Here is a 12,545-nt window from a genome sequence, read left to right as displayed (position 1 = left end):
CCCGCGGCGCACGTGTACCACAGCCTCGTGTCACACGCCCTGCCTGCGCTGTCGCGGTGCCGTCGCGTGCCGCACACGCCCCTGCGTGCACAGCCACGAGCCGCGCAAACCGAAGAAAAAGAAAAAACAGTGGTTAGATGCCACGAAGTAGGTGGCAATGCCTTAACCGTATGCGTGTTGTTAGGCCCGAGAGCCTCTTCCATCCTTGTCAAGGGGAGTGCTAACCTTCTCTCCTTTCATACAACACAACTTCCCTTCTGCGCGCTCTATATTTAAAGCTCTAAAGCAAAGACGCCTTACGATTATGGTGACTAATAGTTCGCACCGCTGGAGGCGGCCGCACCCAGCATGGAGGCACGATAAAGCTCATCCTAAACTGCTACTTATTATAGCGTGAAGAAAAAAGACTGCTTCAGAAAACGGGGAAAAATGTTAAAAAGTCTTCACGTTGTAATATATTCATAAAATTAGCCAATCAGAGGCTGAGAGGAATACCCGGAAGCCCAGCGTCCCGCAAAGAATAGAGATTCCCCCGGAAACAAAACAGGGCAGGCCCGCACTTCCTACCGCGACACGCCTCGCGTTCCGTCAGGAGACGGCGCGAAACCGTCTGCGGAAACGGAAGTGGCTTGTAGCGAATCAGAGGGCGAGGAAGGAAGGGCCGCCGCACGAACTTCCGGACGCGGCCCCGCGCTTGGAACTGTGGGTGTGGGCGTGTCGGGGCGCCCTGTGCGCATGCTCCCGGAGTACGGCCCTCGGCCTCCGCGCATGCTCGGGGTCGCGCTGCCGCCTTTGGGCGGACGGTCTGTTGCCGGCTGCTCGCTGGGGTCCACACGGCGCCGGTCTCTGCGCTTCCTGTTCGCCCTTGGCCTGTAGCTTTAAGATACCGTTCTGCAGCTTCGGGTGCTGGCCGTCCCCGGAGTGCAGACGGCGGGCGATGCGGCTCCCGGCCCGAGGATGCGGGCGCGGGGCCGCGTGTGCGCTGGAGTCAAGCCTCCGGTAAATCACGTGTTTGTGCGTGTGCACGGGTGCACGTGCGTGCAGACACGCCCGCGCCTCGGCGCCCACACGCTCGCAGTGTCATGTCGTGTGTGTGCGCGGAGACAGCACCCGAGCTGTGGCCGGTGGGTCCAGCCTGGGGACGGCGAGCGGGCTGGGGTGGATTCGGCCTGCAGGACACCAGCCGCCTCCCGCCAGCCAGCCGCCCCTTGAGAAGTTTCAGGTTGGCCGGTTTCCTTAGAGCTCCTCCGTCCCTGGAATTCTCCAGGCAAGAATGCTGAAATGGGTTGCCATGCCCTCCAGGGGATCCTCCGACCCACGTATTCAACCCCCGTCTCTTTACCACTAGCGCCACCTGGGAAGATCCCGGTTAGTTCCAGGTGGAGAGCTCACCGGGTCCTCAGGGGACAGCTGTACCCAGTTTGCAGATTATCCGGGACCAGGAGACAGGCAGGCAGCCACTGGGAACTGGGCCAGCTGGGAGCGAATGTGCTGCCCCGTGTCTGCACTCCCCAGGTGCAGCTTGAGGCCTGGCTGGCACTCGAGCCGGCCAGGACCGTGGGCAGCTGCAAGAGGCATCAGCCCTGTCTGGGTCACCGCTTTGTCCACCTGCCTGCGCAGTCCCAGCGGCCAGGCCCCCTTAGTGCCAGACCCCGGGGGCTGTGACTCGTACCCACCGTCAAACCACTGCCAGCCATGCTCAGCAATGTTCCGCGGCTCTTACAGGCAGCCTGCCGCGCCTTAGCATCTTCCTTCCAGACCCAGCACGCTGCTGTCGCTTATTACCTGAAGGGCCCTGGGCTGCTTCTCTAAACCTTGGCTGGGTTAGAAAGCCTTCTATTCCTCTGCTCTGGGCTCGTCTGGGTCCCGCCCCTGCCCAACCTGGGTGCCCCCTGCCTGAGGGGCATTTCAGGGCAGCGTGAGTGCCCACTGGAGGAGCGGCTGTCTTCACTCAGCACCCAGTGTGTGTTGAAGCCCTGGTGGCCCCACACCACTGACCTCCCACTTTGCTCCCCACGCCCACGAGGATGGTGCCATCAGCACCAGCCTGTGCTAGCTGACGCGGGCCAAGGTGTGTAATGTGGACATCAGCCCTCCAGTGGGCAGCAGAGGGCTTCCAGCCAGGCTGCAGGGTGAGAGGTTAGGGGAGTCTGTTGATGCCAGACGGTCTTGGCTTCTGCACACGACCCCCCAGCCTTGGGCCTCCCGGGACCCTCGGGTCTGGGCACATGGGAGGCTCCATCCAAAGTGGCCCAGAGCCCCAGTGATGTCACCTTCTTCCCATTGCCAGGTTCCCGGTCCCCATGGGCAACTGACTGCGTGCAGATTCCTGGGCAGAGCCTGGCTCTGAGGGTTTAGGGTCAGGCCTAGGAATCTGCATTCACAAAGCCTTTCGGGCACCCCAGTCACCCCTGTCTTGACAGCCTACTTTTGCTTTGGGTGGAGAGTGGATCACTCCACCTCATGCAAAGGACTTCGAGATGATGACACTGACCGGGGAAGACTTTTCAGAATAAGGTGAAGGCTGCCTGTGAGGGAAGGCGGCCAGAGGGTCTTCACAGGGTCTAGAGGACCAAGCGGGGTGGACCCTGGCGGCAGCAGCTTCCTCCCGGGACTGGCGCAGACCGGGGTTCCCGGACTGCATTTACTGAGGCTGTTTCTCCTCGGGCCTGCTGGTGCCTCCAGGACTCCCATCCCTCACCGGACCTGAGTTCCCTGGGAATGAACTCACTAGACCATCCCCAGCGGTCATCCCTAAAGGCCCCCGCATGGAATCAGGGGCTAAGCCCAGAAAAGTCCCAGAAGTAAGAGAAGGTGAGATCACCCAGTCCTGCCTGTTTCTCAGAAGCTGCGGGAGAGGCAGTTGCGGAGTGAGCCCCACCCCCTCCACCTGTTGTTGCCTGTTTTTGGGAGGAGGGTACCCAGACCTGGAGGGTGAGAAGTGTGGGGTCCCCTCCAGCCCTGGTGAAGCCTGGGGCCTCTATGAGTCTTTTCTCTGCAAATGTCCTGGTGGAATTGCTAGATTAAATACCAGACTCCGGTTGGAATGGAATCTCAGATAAAAGATGAGTGCTTAAAAGTGTAAGGATGCCTCAAATGCTATTTAAGACATGTGTATTCATTGCTTCTGTGATACTGCCCTGGGTTTTTCCTTGCTACATTTGGCAACTGCAGGAACAGGGTAGGGGGCTCGTCATCTGCCCAGGAACGAAGCACCTTCCAAGGTGTGTTTTAGTGACTAGTCCTTGGGATGCGCTGTGGGAACAAGGAAGGAGCTTGCTTGGGCACTTCTGTGTTGAACAAGGGCTTCCCAGGAGGTGCTAGAGGTAAAGAACCTGCCTACCAGTTCAGAAGACACGAGAGATGGGGGTTTGATCCCTGAGTCGGGAAAATCCGCTGGAGAAGGGAATGGCAACCTACTCCAGTATTTTTACCTGGAGAATCCCATGGACAGAGGCGCCTGGCAGGCTGCAGTCCATAGGGTTGCAGAGTCGGACATTACTGAAGCAACTGAGCCCGCACACACCACCCTCTCTGAAAGGCAAGCCTGCAGGGGGGCCGTGGAGTTTGTGAGCACGAGGGCTTGGGCGGGGGGTGGGGTGGGCGTTGAGTCATCCATGGCTGCTCTACAAGTCTGCACAGGACGCGGAAGAAAAGGTCCGGGGGAGGGGAGAAAGTGGGGGAGAAGGGCCAAGGACAGAGGAGGGGAGGCCGGGGCCTCAGTAGCCCTCGGGCCCACCTGGACCAGCTGGTGTCCACGCTGGGCACGCCCCGGTCCAGTCCAAGAGTCCTCTTCTGGTCCCCGGAAGCTCTCCACCGCAGGGACTGAGGACCACTTTGGGCTGGGTGGGAGCCTCAGCCCTGCGGCTGCCCTGACTGCAGTGCCTTCCCTGCGGGCCAGGCGGCTCTGGAGAGCCTCAATTCTCCCGCCCTCTGGTGAGACCTGCACTTGGGCTGGGGAACGTCAGAGTCAGGAGCCAGGTGGCTGGAGGAGGCCAGAGGCCAGCTTGAGCCCCTGAAGCAGCTGTCTCCCTTTCCCGGGAAGCCCTCGGTGTGGCGGCTCCGCCTGTCTCACAGCTCAGGGTTCCAGACCTCTGCAGGTGGGGCAGGGCTATAGGTGGGGGTGCTCTTCCCTCCCCCAGGCCCGTCCCACAGAGGCCGGGCCTTGGTGGGACGAGAACTCAGGCTGGACTCAGGACTGGTCTTGGAGACATTGGTGGGCTGCCTGGGGCTGGGCTGGCAGCCGTGGGCCGGCCTAGCCTCTGCCCCTCTCCCCTCCAGCTCCCAGACCTCCATCTGTCTGCTGACCAGCTGGCCCCCTCGGCCCTTCCAGTTTCCTGGGAGGTCCTCAGTTGGGCAGTGGGAAGCAGTGACTTGCCCAGCAATGGCGACAGGTGCCAAGGGCCCGTTGCTTTTTTGGGACGGAAGGCCTTGGTGACCTGGGAACCTCCTGGGGCTGTCACGAGCATCTCAGAGGCAGCGCTGGGGTTCCGCGGGTCGCCTCACTGCCACCCCTCAGAGCAGGGGCCTTCGGGACCCAGCAGGCCCCAGCCGGTGGAGGCCGCTGTTGGCTGGCTCCCATCCTGCTGGCCTTGGAGTGGCTGGCGGGTCGTCCCTGGGTGTGGGGCTCCGGCCCCTTGCCTGCACTTTGCTGTCTGCAGAGGGCCAGGAGGAGGGGGGCACGGGCTGTCTCCTCCACCAGGGGGCAGGGTTGCTCCTCTCCACCGTGGAGGGCCTGCGTCCCACCTCCTGTAAACCTGAGAAGCGGAGCTTGCTTGCTTGTCCAGTCTGGCTCTCTGAGGCCCTGGGTAGGTCACCTAACGGCCAAGCCTCAGTTTCCTCCCTGACGGGACTGGAGTTCAGAGCTTGGTTCCCAGGGAGGGCTCAGTAGAGGGTGACTGTTACTGTCCCCTTTTCCATAGACAAACCGAGATCCAGGGTGTTTCCAGAGCGCCTGCAGGAGGCACCCAGGTGTGGTGGCCGTGCCAGTGGGGGGAGGCGTCAGATCTGTGGGGCTCCTGACACACAAAGTCTCCACCCAGGTGTAGCCTGGATGCTTTTCCTGGAGTTAATTCTGTCAAAAGTCCACTTTTTTCATAATACACGGAAAGCCTCCTCACTGCAGGTGCATTTAAAACCACACAGGAGCAAAGTAACCCTGCTTTTGCCAACCACCCATTCTGATCAGCACACTTTTGTGCATTTTTGCTGATTCCATATTTCCTATTAATTGCTACACGTGAAATGGCTTCTCGGTGACTTGAGGGGTGCCCTGGGCAGGACCAGCAGTCATTTTGTGTGTATGTGTGTGTGTGTGTGAATTTCAGTTTCTCACGACTTTTCCTGGCAGTAGAGGATTCATCTAGAGGTTTACTGTGCAGGGGTGGAGGGAAGGTCCAGGTGACTGACTTCCCAGGGCTTTCTCTGTGTTAATGGCACAGACGCTTTCAGACAGGATGTTCTGTGTGGTTCTGAGACCCTGTCCCTCTCAGCTTTGTGTTTCTGAGGATGGGGCGTGTCGCTCTGCCACAGAACAGAGTGGTGCAGTTTCTTTTTGCCCCCCAAGAGCTGTTACGAAATTGCTGCCGTCTTGTAGTTGATGGCGGGAGGGAGGAACCCTGCTTTTCTCTCTGCTGGGTCCAGAGCTCTGGCAGTCAGGGTGGCTGTGTCCCCTGGCTGTCCCTCCCGGGGATGCCCCCAGGTCGCTCGGCTGAGCCCGCAGGAAGGGTGATGCCGGTCCTGGGGTGGGGGTGACCTCTTCTCGGGGGCTGCTATTAATAAAGTGACCGCTGACCCCGGACGTGCGGAGAGCGGAGGGGACCGCGCGTTCCCAGGGCTGGCGCTTGGCCCGAGGCTGTTCGTGCGTGACTGGCTGGCCTCTCGGGCGCTCTGGTCCTGCCCTGGCCCCCGTGGCCCCGATGGACAGGAAGCTCCTCGTGGACCAAGCACGGGGCTGCCCTTCCTCCCAGATATAAATATCCCAGGACCAGCTCCCTGCGAGCGTCCTGAGGCCCCGAGGGGGGAGCCAGGCGGGACCCGGACACAGGTCATCTGCTCTCCGTGGGCCGGCTGATGGCCGCCCAGAACTTTCCCAGGCTGCTGCCAGCTCTGCTCTTAGGCCGCAGAAGCAGCCGGGCAGAGGGTCGTGCCTCGCTTCTCCTCAGTCACCTGTGGGACAGAAGCGGGGCCGGTGCGCACCTCCCAGGAGTCCTGCCCTAGGCTGGGGGGACGGGGAGGGTGTGACGGGGGTGTCTGTGTGTCTTGCGGCCTCTGCATCCGGGCCCGAGCCCTCGGGCTCCAGAAGGGGAGACAAGCGTTCAGGCGAGTCGCTGCCCGGCCGGCCCGTCCAGCGAGCGGCCGTGTGGGCACCCTCGTCCGGTTCCCGCTGCGCTGGGCGCTGCTCCTTGTCTTCTCACGGGTCCACGCACTGCCCTGCTGCCTCTGTCCCCCCCGGGCCCCGCGGCCCCGGCTGGGCACCCTGCTCGGCACCCGGCTCCTCCCCAAAGGCTGCAGGGGTGTGGCCCGGAGCCTGGGAGGGAACACAGCCCTCCTCGTTCTTGGCCCTGGCGGGTCCAGTTTGGCAGGGATTTGGGGGGACTCAAAATGATGAAACATCTACACACCCTTTGCGTGGGGGCACTGAAATTCACCCTATAAGTGAGACTGGAAAGAATTTAGTTTTTAAAAAATGGCTGCCAGACAGAGCAAGGCTGAGCCAGGCATGGGGTGGGGGGTGGGCACCTGCTCCCTGCTGCTCTCCTTCTCAGGCCCATCGAAGTCGCCCTCGCCTCTTCGTGCAGCTGTGACCAGGGGCTACACGGAGGATTTCTGCCCTGGGACCTGGGCTTCACTCTCTCCAGGTGATAGAGGAGAAAGCTGAGATTCAGGGGTTTGAAGGCAGCTTTGGGCTTCCCTGGTGGCCCAGATGGTAGAGAATCCTCTGGCAATGCAGGAGACCCGGGTTCAGTCCCTGAGTCGGGAAGATCCCCTGGAAAAGGGTGTGCCTACTCACTGCAGTATTCTTGCCTGGAGAATGCCATGGGCAGAGGAGCCTGGTGGACTGCATACAGGCCAGGGGGTCGCAGAGCCGGGCACGACGCTAACACGCTTGGGTAACTGCACAGCCCAGGTTAGCCTCTGCCGTCTGCCAGGGAACCAAGGTGGCCCTCAATGGGGGTTCAGAAACCCCCGTGTGAAGCTCTGCTTACGGTTCTCTCCCCGGGCTGGTGGGCAGAAGGCCTAAAAGCTCTAAGTCCTGCGGGAGAGAATTCTGCTGCCCCTTCACCCACCCAGTAGAGACTCTGCCTGCAATGCAGCAGGCCCAGGTTCAATCCCTGGTTCGGGAGGTTTCCCTGGAGAACGTGAACGTGAAGTCGCTCAGCCGTGTCCGACTCTTTGCGACCCCATGGACAGTAGCCTACCAGGCTCCTCTGTCCATGGGATTTTCCAGGCAGCAGTACTGGAGTGGAGTGCAGTGGATCTTCCCAACCCAGGGATCGAACCCGGGTCTCCCTGGAGAAGGGCATGGCAACCCACTCCAGTATTCTTGCCTGGAGAACTCCATGGACAGCGGAGCCTGGTGGGCTGCAGGTCATGGGGTTGCAGAGAGTTGGACACGACTGAGCGACTAACACTTTCACCCACCCGGCACTTCCCAGACCCCCACGCCCTGGTGCGGCGCCCGCAGCGCCCGTGGGCCTACAGCTGCACACACACGTGCTTTGAGAAGTGCTGCCCGGTAGGGGAGAAAGGTCAAGGGCTCCAGCGGCGTGAGGGGACCGGCCTCTCCTACCCGCAGGTTCATCCCTGGGCAGGCCAGCGAGGACGGGTGTCGCGCTGGGACCCCAGGGGCGTTGCCTCGGAACGTCCAGCCCTGTCCTGTAGGCGGTTCAGGGCGAGACCATCCCCTCTCTAACCTCTCTTCTCAGCTGTAGGTGGAAACACAGGGGAAGACCTCACCCTTCATTCAGGGGGTCAGTGCTTGCTGCAGATCTGCTGTGTGTCTTCCCTGACCCAGCCCCGCAAGAAGCCATTCCTCAAAGACATGTGGCCCTACACTCTTGGAGCTCCAGGCCTGGTTGGGGGCCAGGGAGCCGGCAGTGAGAAATGATTCCTGGGTTAGGTTCAGGAGAGCCTCAGGGGCTGAGGGAGCTTGTCTAGGGAGTGGGCAGGGAAGGACAAGACCTGGAGTTGGGGTCAGAGTTTGCCCAGGAAAGGAGAGGGCTCTAGGAAGAAGACACGGTCTGCAAAGGCCCTGGGGCGGGGAGGAGTAGGGCCTGGCAGGACCGGGAGGGAGGAGATGTTCAGGAAGACCCAGAGATGGAGTCTGGGCAGCTGCAGAGGCATTGCGGGGGGGCCGGGGGCTAAATTAGTGGGCAGCGTGCAGGGCATGGCCCCGTGGGTCATCGCGGTCATCAGGAGGGGTGTGGGGCTGGCCTGCACGGGAAGGAGTGGCCTCTCCACCTCAGTGCCCGTCCCCTCACGGCCCCTGCCCTGTCTATCCGTCCGTCCTTGGTGCTGCACTTAAGGAGGCTGGCGGGAGCCCTGCCTGTGTGTCTCCAGGGGAAAGGCCGGCCCAGAGCCCGCTCCTCCCAGTGGAGCCCGCTGGCCCCAGATGTGGGAGATGCTGCGCTGGAGAGGAGCATACGTTGAAAATTTGGGCTCGTGGCTCTGGGTACGCGCGCTGGATGGCGGGGCCCAGGCTTGGGCCACCACTGTGCCTGGCTTAGAGGGGGCTGGGGGGGTCCCCTGGGGGTGATGAGCACAAGGTGTCTCCCTGGGGCTACCCCGGGTGACGGAGGTGGGGAGGGTCACTGCCGTCGCCTCGCCCCACTTCCGGCATCTCCGCCCAGCCTGGGGTGGAAATGGCAGTGTTCACGCACGGGGCCGGCTCTGCGCCATCTCGGGCCTCCCCAGAACCCTGAGGTCGGGGTGTCCTCCCCTTTGAGGATGAGGAAGCAAGCACCGGGGGGAGGTCACGGTAGAGCAGGGGTGGGTGTCATCCTTGGGGTCACGTGCCCCAGTCTGGCCTTCGTGTGCACAGTGAGGGCTCAGCCTCGGAGGCAGGCGTGACTGAGAAGGTCCCACGGGGGCTGGGGTGGGGGGCGGTGGGGGGGGCACCCGGATGCTGCTAGCCCCAGCCTGGCTCCCTGAAGCCTCCTGCCCTGACCCAACGACCCCGCCCTTGCCCCAGCAGCCTCTGCTATTTCCGGCCTCTCTGAGCCTCGGCCCGGTCACGTCCCTGGTTCCCTGCAGGCTCCACACTCAGCCTGCTGCCCGCAGAGACTACAAGAGCCACACTGGGCCCCTGGGCTCACTGCAAAGCCAGGGAGGTGGTCCCTGGGTACCTCCTGCTTAGCTGGGTCAGATGCTGGAGGGTGTTCAGAACCTAAGTAAAGGCAGGCAGGCCCGGTCCTTCTCTCTGGGGCTGTCTGTCCAGGGCGGCACATGGCTGCCTTCAGCTCAGACTCTGGGGTCCCACCCACCGGCCTGAATCTCCATTTAGTCCTTGGAGGCAAGCGAAGCTGCCTGCCTGGGCTCCGGCAGCTGCTGTAACAAGGCCGCACAGACCAGGGGCCTGAACACCACTACTGGTCCTGGAGGCCTGAGGCCTGAGATCCGGGTGTCGTGGGGCATCGCTCCTCCGGGGGCTCCTGGGCAGGGTCCTTCCCACCTCTTCCAGCATCTGGCGGCTGCAGGTGTCCTTGGCTTGTGGCCGCACTTCCTCCTCCGTCTCCACGTGGCCCCTCCTCTTGTCTCTCATAAGGATACCGGTCACTGGTTGTAGCCCCCCTCCCTCCCCTCATCCCCCCGGAAATCCACGACAATTCATTTTGAGATCCTTAACGTAGTTACATCTGCCAAGACCCTTTCCCCCATAAGATCGCCTATATCCCCAGGATTCCAGGGACACATCTCTGTGGGGCCGTCAGTCAGACCACTGCCCTCTCCAGCCTCAGTTTCCGCATCTGTGAATGGGCCCCTCTTGGAGGCCGGGTAGAGCTGAGCAGAGCCCGGACCCTCCAGGGAAGCAGCTCCTCTGCAGGGGTCTGGACCTGGGCTTTGGCCCTCCTCTATCCCCTCTAGACCTTGGGGAAGCGGCTCCTGCATCTTTGAAACCGCAAGGTTCCTGCTGGGTGTTGGTGTCATAGGCCTTTCAGACTCTGAGACAAGCCTGTTTCCCAGAAGAATGCAGCTTTGTTTCTGGTTCCAGGGGCGCAAAGTTCTGCAGAATCTGGGTTCATTTTGTGTTTTCCGTAGGGCCCAGAAGGACACGTGGAGGCTGGAGGGGCTGTGTGGGCAGCTGGCCTCCCAGCCCCACCTCCCTCAGGCCAGCTGGGGGGCAGAACGGCCCTGCAGCCCCTCCGAAAGGCCGCGCCTGGAGAAGAGGGCAGACGTCACTGGAGGGTCCGTCTTCTGGTCTGAGGACAGGACGGGAGGGACCGGGGCCAGGCAGGCCTCCCCCAGGGCCCCTTGGCCCCGAGGGGGTTACTGTGGGCCTTGTCCTTGCAGGCGGGCAGCTCCCCCAGCCCGCAGCCCTTTGGCCAGGGCGAACCCCACGGCTCTGCCCACGTCCCTGCAGGCCCGGCTGCTGCGCCCGCTGGTCGGCCTGCTGACGTGCTGTGTCCACGCATCCCTCCCGCCCCGTCTTCTTGTTTATTTAGCCTGGAGTAACCTCGGTGTTGCCTGTGCTCAACTGGGGAGCAGCGTCCTCCGCACTTGGCCCGTGACCTTGGGATGCTGGGCCCAGTTCTCTCCTTTCATTCCGGGCTGGTGGCCAGAGTGGGCCCGGGGGACCCGAACACGCGGCCCTGGGCTGACCGCAGCCGCCAGCAGAGCATGAACTGAGCGTGGCTGGGTACTCCTCTGTAAGAGGGAGTGACCCCACCGGATGTGTGCACAGGAGGCGTGATCCTGAGCGTGGCAGGCACTTCTGTGGGAGTGAGGGTGCACCTTGGGATCTGGGGCACGAGTGGGCCCTCAGCTGGCAGCTCTTGGGGTGAGTGGATGTCTGGCACGGGTGGGTGCTCCCGAAGGAGGAGGCCTGTCATAACACGGGGTCAGAGGCGGTGTCGGGGGCCGACTTCAGCCAGGAGGTCAGGGAAGGCATCTCGGGGTTCAGCTTCCATCTAGAGGTGAGGGCGGAGCCAGACATCAGGGCCCTGGAGAAAGCGAATCCAGGCCCCGGCCGGCACGTGCCAAGGCCCTGCGGTGGGGTGAGCTTGCCGGACGGACAGAGGCTGAGGCTGGATCGGGGAGTCGGGAGCTGCTGTCCCCGGGCGGGCCTCCCGGGCCCTGACCCCCACCCCGGGAGTCTGATGTCTGCCGTGTGGCCCTGAGTCCGTCCGTCTCACCGGCCCTCACGTCCCCCGCTCAGCTTCTCAGTCCAGAGTGAAGGTTGGATGGACCCGGTGGCCCTGCCCCGCGCCCTGCCCGGGTCGCTCCTGCGGGGTCCGCCTGCTGACGGCCACCCCGTCAGGCCGCCTCCCCCCGCGGCGTCCCCGCTTCACGGCTCGGTCGCAGCCGAGCTGTCCTCCCGCCGCTCTGCCGGTCACGCTGCCCCTCTGTTCCGCGTAGCCGGGGTCCTCTTGCCGCCCTCGGCCCGGACCCGCGCGCCCAGGAAGCCCTGCCCCGCTGCCCGCAGGGCCGGCCGCGTGGCGGGGTGGCGCGTGCGGCCCAGCCCCAGGCCCTCGGTGGCAGCCTGTTCAGGCGTGGAGAAGCCGCTCGATCACCGTGAGGTTTCAGAGTCCGCCGCCTGTAACTGAGCCGGCGCCGCGGCCTCTGCTCCGGGAGACCAAGCCATGCTCAGTTTTGCCCTCAGAGACCCCAAGCAGTGGGTCAGGTGTCACCCCCGTCCCAGGTGCTCTGAGGCCAGCGGCCGGCTGGAGTTCAAGCGGCCAGCTGCAGGCCGGGGGACCTTCCGCGGCTCCTTCCTGGGTTCCGCGGAGAGCTTTAGAGAGAGGCAAGTTTTGGAGTTTGGTTGTGGGAAAAAACTCAAGTTCAGTGTGCAAGAGACAGAACCAAAAGAACAGAAAAGTGAGGAGAGAAAATCGATTTTGCCACCCAGAGAACACGGCCTGTGGGGCAGGTGTCTGTGCCTTTCCCGTGTGCGTGTGTGCGTGTGTGCGTGTGTGTGACGAATCCCGCTCAAGTGTCGTTAGGACCTGCCTTTCCTGTGTGTGTGTGTGGGGACAGTTAGTGTGTGTTTGTGGTGTGTGGGTGTGGGTGTGGTGTGGGTGTGGTGTGGGTGTGTGTGTGGTGTGTGGTGTGTGTATGTAGTGTGTGTGTGTGTATGGTGTGTATGGTGTGTGTGTGGTGTGTGTGTGTATGGTGTGTGTATGGTGTGTGTGTGGTGTGTGTGTGTATGTGTGTGTGTGTGTATGGTGTGTATGGTGTGTGTGTGTGTGTGGTGTGTGTGTGGTGTGTGGTGTGTGTATGGTGTGTGTGCATGTGTGTGTGGTGTGTGTGTGTGGTGTGTGTGTATGGTGTGTGTGTATGGTGTGTGTGTATGGTGTGTGTGTGTGGTGTGTGTGTGTATGGTGTGT

General features: G+C 62.4%; 1 non-coding gene across 1 annotated transcript; it reads right to left on the bottom strand.

Annotated features, from left to right (window-relative positions):
- Positions 1–121: 121 nt before the first annotated feature.
- On the bottom strand, positions 122–247 carry LOC138438506 (U6atac minor spliceosomal RNA). Its single transcript, XR_011256429.1, has one exon. It is a non-coding gene; the product is annotated as a U6atac minor spliceosomal RNA (small nuclear RNA).
- Between the last annotated feature and the right edge of the window lie 12,298 nt (positions 248–12,545).

This window comes from Ovis canadensis, chromosome 3, assembly GCF_042477335.2.
Source record: "Ovis canadensis isolate MfBH-ARS-UI-01 breed Bighorn chromosome 3, ARS-UI_OviCan_v2, whole genome shotgun sequence".
NCBI classification, from domain to species: domain Eukaryota; kingdom Metazoa; phylum Chordata; class Mammalia; order Artiodactyla; family Bovidae; genus Ovis; species Ovis canadensis.
This window is presented reverse-complemented; position numbering and strand designations above follow the sequence as displayed.